The sequence below is a fragment of the Miniopterus schreibersii genome, assembly GCF_964146895.1.
Source record: "Miniopterus schreibersii genome assembly, chromosome: 6".
NCBI classification, from domain to species: Eukaryota; Metazoa; Chordata; class Mammalia; order Chiroptera; family Miniopteridae; genus Miniopterus; species Miniopterus schreibersii.
Window position 1 is genome coordinate 16,630,202 of NC_138107.1, and position 7,201 is coordinate 16,637,402.

Genomic DNA, 7,201 nt, shown 5'->3' on the forward strand with positions numbered 1-7,201 from the left:
TGTGCGGCTAGTCTCAAAATTGGTAACATATTGAACTGTAAAATAAATAAAATAAAATAAAATAAAATAAAATAAAATAAAATAATAAAATAAAATAAAATAATAAAATAAAATAAAATAAAATAAAATAAAAATTGGTGGCATAAGAACTGCTTTCAGAATTGAGACAAGAACATTACTGCTTCTTCGGGAAAACAGCCAGCACCGAGGAGATAAATCGCTGGAGGAGAGTCAAGGAGCTTTTCTAAACACACAGCCAGCCATCAATTGCTTGTTTTGTTCTGTGACCAGGCTCCATGGGTCCACCCTCAGCATTGGTCTCTTATCCTGCCTGACAGAGGACATGGGCTTGTTAATTATGTAGGGGGGTGTGGTCATTGGCAAAAAGTTTCAAAAGAGGATGCTTCCATCTGCTCAACCCCATGATGGTCCAAACTCAAAGCAGATGGCCGGGTCTTCTCTAAAACATGCTGGCTCAGGGTTATGAAGCCCGTCGTGGCCTCTGAGGCTGCCCTTCCTACAAGAAGATCAAAACCCAAAGTGTTATGAAAGCTATCACATTAAATTCACTGTAAGCCTCTAAGAATTGAGATGGAATGGTCCTCAGTGGGGGAACAGTAACAGTGACGTTACATAATTACATAGCATTTAATTCTTGGCAAAGTCTTTCTCCTGCACTTTTGAAATTCTCTTGACCTAGTAATAAAAGAGGCAGAAGAGTTCTTTCTCATTAGCCCCATATTATAAAAGAAGAAACCAAAAGATGCATTCAGTGTTCTGACCAATGTCACCTGATATGTCAGCCAAAGAGGTGGGATGTGGACCTCAGGGTCACTAATTTTTTAAGTCAGATTTATTGAGGTGTAACTTACATACAATAAAATTTACCAATTTTAAGTGTACAATTCTTGAGGTTTGATAATTTTATACAGTCACATAGCCACCAACAAAATCAAGACATAAATATTTCCATTACCCCCCAAAGTTTCCTCTTGTTGTTTGTAATCAATCTCCCTCCATCCCCAACTCTGGACCTTGGCAACTGCGGATCCAAATCTATTCTTATAGCTTTGCCTTTTTCTAGTATTTTATATAAGTGGAATCACATAGCATGTAGTGTTGTATCTGGCTTCTTTCCCTTAGCATAATGCCTTTGAGGTTTGTCCGTGCTGTTGTGTGTATCAGTAGTTCAATTCTTTTCTGTTGTATTTTATTGTGTATTCTATTCTAGTAGGAGTCTACTGTGATCTATAAAAACATCACAATTTATTCATCTATTTACTTGTCGACCCATCTTTACTTTGGAATCTACTAAAATGCTGGCGGGTGCTCGCCTTTCCATGATGTTCACCCCTGTCTAAGGTCCACGAGAGCAAGGGCAATGTCTGTCTGGTTCATGGCCGTTTCCCCAGTACCGGCCACAATGCCTGGCCCAGAGGATGGACTCGATAAAAATTTTACGGGTGAATTCATAGATGAACAAATGAATGAATTAGTCAGTCTAACTAATCAACTAAGAATGAAGGCTGCCCTGGAAACAGAACAACATCATTAAGCTAATTTCTCCATTTTGATATTTTTTAGGTTCAGGGTACTACACAAGGTGGGGCAAAAGTAGGTTACAGTTGTCCATAGGGAAAATAATACAAAAATTAATAAATAATAATACAAGAATAAACTCTTGTTTTGTGTACTCACAACTGTAAACCTACTTTTGCCTTACCCTGTACATAACCTCTCTGAGCTGAGTCTTTTCTAAAATGAGGGCAACAATTTTTACCTGTGGGGTTGATATAGGAATTAAATGAAACAGCTTATGTAAAGCATGTTATACAGCGCCTGCCAGGTCAAAAGTGCCTAATAAATCATCTGGGTTGTTAAATAATGGCTATTATTTAAATAAGAGGAAATACCATTTAAAGTAGGGAGATTCTTAGGGGATTAGCAAACTGCTCTTCCCAGAAAGTCAACTAAAAAACCAAGAGATAGCTAGCTTTCTTCCTTTCCTGTTACGTAGAGTCATTTGACCCATCTTTTCACAGGTCACCAGTGACTGACATTCTCGTTTGCCTGTTTCTGCAAAACTGATCTCATTATTGTGTGATACATGGCATTGTTTTGGAAAGTGGCTGCCACGGTTATCTACCCACACCCACCGTTGGTATTAGAAGATGAACTTATGTTTAAAAATTTGATTCATCATGTGAATGAATGTAAACAGACTTGCTACTAATTCAGAAGGCCTTCTTAGCTAGTCTATTTACTTTGACCAATTACCTCTAGAATTTCCAATAGTGCCCCCACACTGGCTGTCCCATTACTTTGTCCTTGTGCAGGACTCTAACTCAGAGTCCTGTCGAAGTGTCAGATAATGCAGCTGGCCCCCAACTGAGCTGCTGGCTGCTTGCATAAAACAATCAGCTGTACCAAAAACAATTCTTCGGTTTTCAAAGGGAAATGGGATTACAGTTCTCATTTGTTTCCTAAGAGGGCTGAGCCTCTTGTTCTTTGGATCAAGTTACATGTATGACTTATCATCATCTTGCTTCCATTAAATGACCTCAAAACTGGATGACTTTTCCCAGGACAAAGAAAAATCCCCAAACCAAGCAACACTCATTCTTTCTTCAGTACCACCTCTTTCTGAAGAATTGCATCTGTCCATGCTTGCCTACCGCCACCCCCAGCTGTAGCGTTGACATAATTCTCTATGACTAACACTATCTCTCTCCTTAAAACACTTTTAGGATCCAAGAATCCTTAGATGACCAGGAAAGTCTTTATATCTAACAATTAAGTGCCCCTTTTGCAATTTAAGCCTGTTTCCTTGTACCCTTACTTCAGAGACCGTGGTGTTGAAATACATTTCTAGGCCCAAGATCTAGTCACTCCTGCCCAGGGTGCCATATCAGCAAATGAGGGTTTATGATCCCTTAAATGATCTGCTTGACAAGAGAGGAAGTATACCAGTCAGCCAATTCCCAAATGCCAAGACAACTCCAGGATTTATACAGAACTTATTTCTTGGTTCCTTCATCTTCCTAAATGAGATGAAATAAACAACCCCAGCCAGTCATGCCCTGTGTTGTGTTGCTGCTTCTAACTCTCTATTAAACTCACTTTATCCCAAATCCCCCAGGAACAGTGCTCCACTGCTCGTGAGACACTGTACTCCCCCAGTCCATGGATTGTTTCCCCTTGTTACTCGATTGTGTTAATTTGTCATTTGATGGTAGAAAACAACTAGACCTCTTCCTCTTTAGACTCACGTTTCCTTTGGGAGAAAAGCCCGTCCTAATGTGTCTTCCCTTTACTCAACAGTCCCTATGTGTTTAGTCTTTCCTCCTTGGTGCCCTGGTCCAACTTGGTCTCTTGGGCATTGACCTTGTAATTAGCAGAGGTTAAAGACTTTTCCTGAAATAAGAGGGCTATCTTGCAGCTCTCAGATGAGTCAGCTTCAACTGCAAGGACTCTATCAGGATTTAAGAAGTAGGAAGAGGTTTGGCAAAAAATGAAGTAAGCCTCTGGTCTGATTCTTCCCCACACCGTGAAAGATGGGCACACTGGGGCAGATCTGGGAAACAAAACGTGGACCTTGCCCAGCGGAATGCATAATCTACTTTTTATCTGCAAAGCAATAAACCCGTCAAACCTCGGACTTAAGGTTTCAGTCTCATCCAGTTGACATCCTGGTACATGAAGTGCCTAAGATTGCAAATAACTGGTAACTAATTAACACCTGCCATCGAGATCATGAAAGAAAACCACCAGGGGCAAGTTGTGCCTGCTGAAGACCTACGCGCCCTGCAGCGGGGGTTCTGCTGAGCGAGGGAGGGTGTGCTGCACAGCTGTGTCCTTTCTGGCCTGTCTTTTGCCAGGAGGCAATGGGTGTGGACAAAAAGAGCTTGTCTGAGTGCTTCCTTTGTTTCTGGTACCCATGCTGCACATAGGTTATCTCCCTGAATCCTTACATTAGCCCCATGAGGTAGACCCCACTATCCATTTTACATGTGGAAAGCAGATGCTCAAAATACCAGCTAGTCCATGGTAGAGATGGGATTTAAATCCCTGTCATCTGACTCCAAAGCCATCGTTACAGTATATTGTTCAGATATGTTTTAGAAGGAAGGGAAAGATAAAAGTACGTCTGGAGGCAGGGGAGAGCGGAGAGAATTAAACAGCCCCATTACTGCCTGTTTGAAATGCTAACACCTGAGATCTCGTAGGAAGCTGTACCTAAGCAAGTGTGGGAGAGGAAGAAATGTTCCTCTACCCTCCTAGGGTTTTTCAGCCGGTCTAATAATTAAATCGACATGAGACACATTAACAGGAGAACCAAGTTTAATTACATGGGAACCCTGCGTACATGAGCAAGTCAGAGACCCTACAGAAATGAGAGGTTTGAAGACAGAAAGAGAAGTGAGGTGTACATACTCCTGAGCTAAGGATGAGGTAAGGCACCTAGGGCTCGGAGGGTCACTGCAGGACAGTAAGAAGAGCAGATGTTCAATAATTAGTAGTTTGCCCTGCCATATAGATAGGTCAAAAAGATATCTCCTGATCATCTCTTATTATGGGCAAGGCCCCTAATTCAAATTCTTTAAGGGAGAGGTGAAAGAGTATCTTGTGAGGCCCCAGGGTTTTGATTGCCTTCAGCTCAAAATAATCCACCTCCCAAAGTGGTACATTTTCCGGAGGACTCTTCTGAATCACCACACAATAATACTGCCTTTTTCTTTGGAGAACAACATAACAGAGTCTTAAACCCTACTTTCTGGTCTCCAGAGTTAACAAATATTAATTTCTGTAATAATTATTTCAGAATTTGAAAAAATATTAAGTAACACGTTTAAGAAATAAAACTCCCCTGAGTTTTTATCATTGTTCTTAGAGCCAATTATTCTCATTGAAGCTGATGTTCGTCAAGTCCTGACCCACCAATTTTTTTTAATCACAAAGATTATATTTGCTAACCTGAATCTAAGCCATTTTAGCGGTCGAGCAAGTTCAGATCCTTTTGGAAAACACTGGAGGCTTCCAGTGGTCAGAGAGGCTGGGACACGACTCTCTGCACCATCTTCTAGAACCTCATCAAGAGCTGTGATAAAGCGGGTCAGTCATAGCCCTCCTCTGCCCATCGGAAGCTGGCCCTAGCTGTCATGACTCCTGTTTTAGCTCAGGAAGCCCCACTCTCTGCTTCCAGAAATGCTTTTCTGACAGCAGAATGGGCCCACCTGCCTCAGGAATAGGTTTGAGGTGGAGACAGGCAGGCTCTAGACCTTGAGGTTTGCTCTGACGGCCAAGACTTATTACCTCAAGCATGCAAGAGCAGGGGTGTGTAAGTATATGCAGTGCTGTGTCGGGGCGGGTAGAGCCCATGGTACACATCTCTTCCCAGCCCTGCATTCAGTGGCACAGTGCTGGTGGCTTGAAACTGACCACGGTGGGAGTATTTACACCCTAGAAATCAGCAAACACGAAACGCTCTTTCCTCAGAGAGCTGGTTTTTAAACATTCATCTGCACATGACTGAATTTACCCCATATCTTCTTCTAGTATAAATATATCTTCCAGTTCTTTACTATCACAAAAAAATACTGCCATAAATATATCGTATTTTGTGTACCTATGTGTGTGTTTCTTTAGGGTACACACCTGGAAGTGGAATTTCTTGCTTATAAACTATGCACATTTCAATTTATTAGATAGCTTCGAATTTTGTCACAGTATAAGATTTTCTGTTTCCTCATTCTTGTCAATACTTGGTATTGTCTGCCTTCTTCATATATGTCAATCTGAGGGTAAGGATGTTTCATTGTTATTTCAGTTGATATATTTCTGATTACTTGTGAGGCTGAACATCTTTTTATGTGTTCATTGTCCATTTGGGTTTTCTCTTTTGTGAACTTTTTGTTTATATTTTCCCTCATTGTTCTTTTAGATCCTCTCTCTCTCTTTTTTCTTATTGATTTGTTGGAATTCCTTTATATATCTTGGATAAATTACTCTTGTTCAATTATGCACAATATCAATATATTCTTCCACCTGTGGCTTGTCTATTAACTATGTTGTTGTGTTTTTTTTGTCATAAGGAAGATTAAATTTTGATGTAATCAAATTTATTATGATATCTATGTTTTTTTCATGTTTAAACCATCTTTTCTGGCCTCTTGATTTAAGGCATTTTCCTATATTTTCTTTTTAAAGAAAAGTTTAGATTTTTATATTTAGATATTTAATCCATTCAGAATTTATTTTTTATGAATAATGTGAGAATTTTATTTTTCCTAATAAAGAAATGCTATTGTCCCAGCATCATTATTCAAAAAAACAAATTTTGCTTTTTGACCCTTTGTTTTCTCTCATGTATGAAACCTCCATATATGCTTGCACCTGCTTTCATACTCTCTATTTCATTCTGTAAACCCAGTGTTCTTGTCTGACAATATTACACTCTTTACCATAACTTTATAAAAATTCTGAGCAGTTCCTTTCCGGTCCTTCCTCTTTTGAGTTTTCTTACCTCCATTTGGAGGTTTACTCTTTCACATAAACTTCAGAAACTTTGTCAGTTTGTCAAATTCCACAAAGACCCTGTTAAGATTTTTATTGGAATAATGTTGAATTCATAAACTAATATCAAAATAATGGCCATCTTTATTATACTGAGTCTTCTCACCCATGAATGTTTATATATACAAATATACATGTATCTGTTGCATATGGATAGATAGATCTTTTTTATGTCCTTTGATAATTGCTCTATAACATTTCCATAAAATTCCAATTCATTTTTTATTGTATTTATGTACTTTATTTTATTTTATTTATTTTTTTAAATATATATTGATTTCAGAGAGAGAAAGGGAGAGGGAGAGAGAGAGATAGAAACATCAATGATGAGAGAGTCACTGATCGAGCCCACAACCCGGTCATGTGCCCTGACCAGGAATCAAACCCCGATCGCCTGGATCCAAGGTTGACGCTCAACCGCTGACCCACACCCGGCCAGGCTATATTTTATGTACTTTAAAATCATTTTATAGGTCATTTTTATTTCTACCATGAAATTGTTCTTTTACCTGTTATATTTTATGAGTGGCTATTGCTGGTATATAGGAATGTTATTGGTTTTTATATGCTCATCTCACTATTAACTTTTGGAAAAGTTTTCCTCATTTCTGGAGCTTGAGCCTTTATG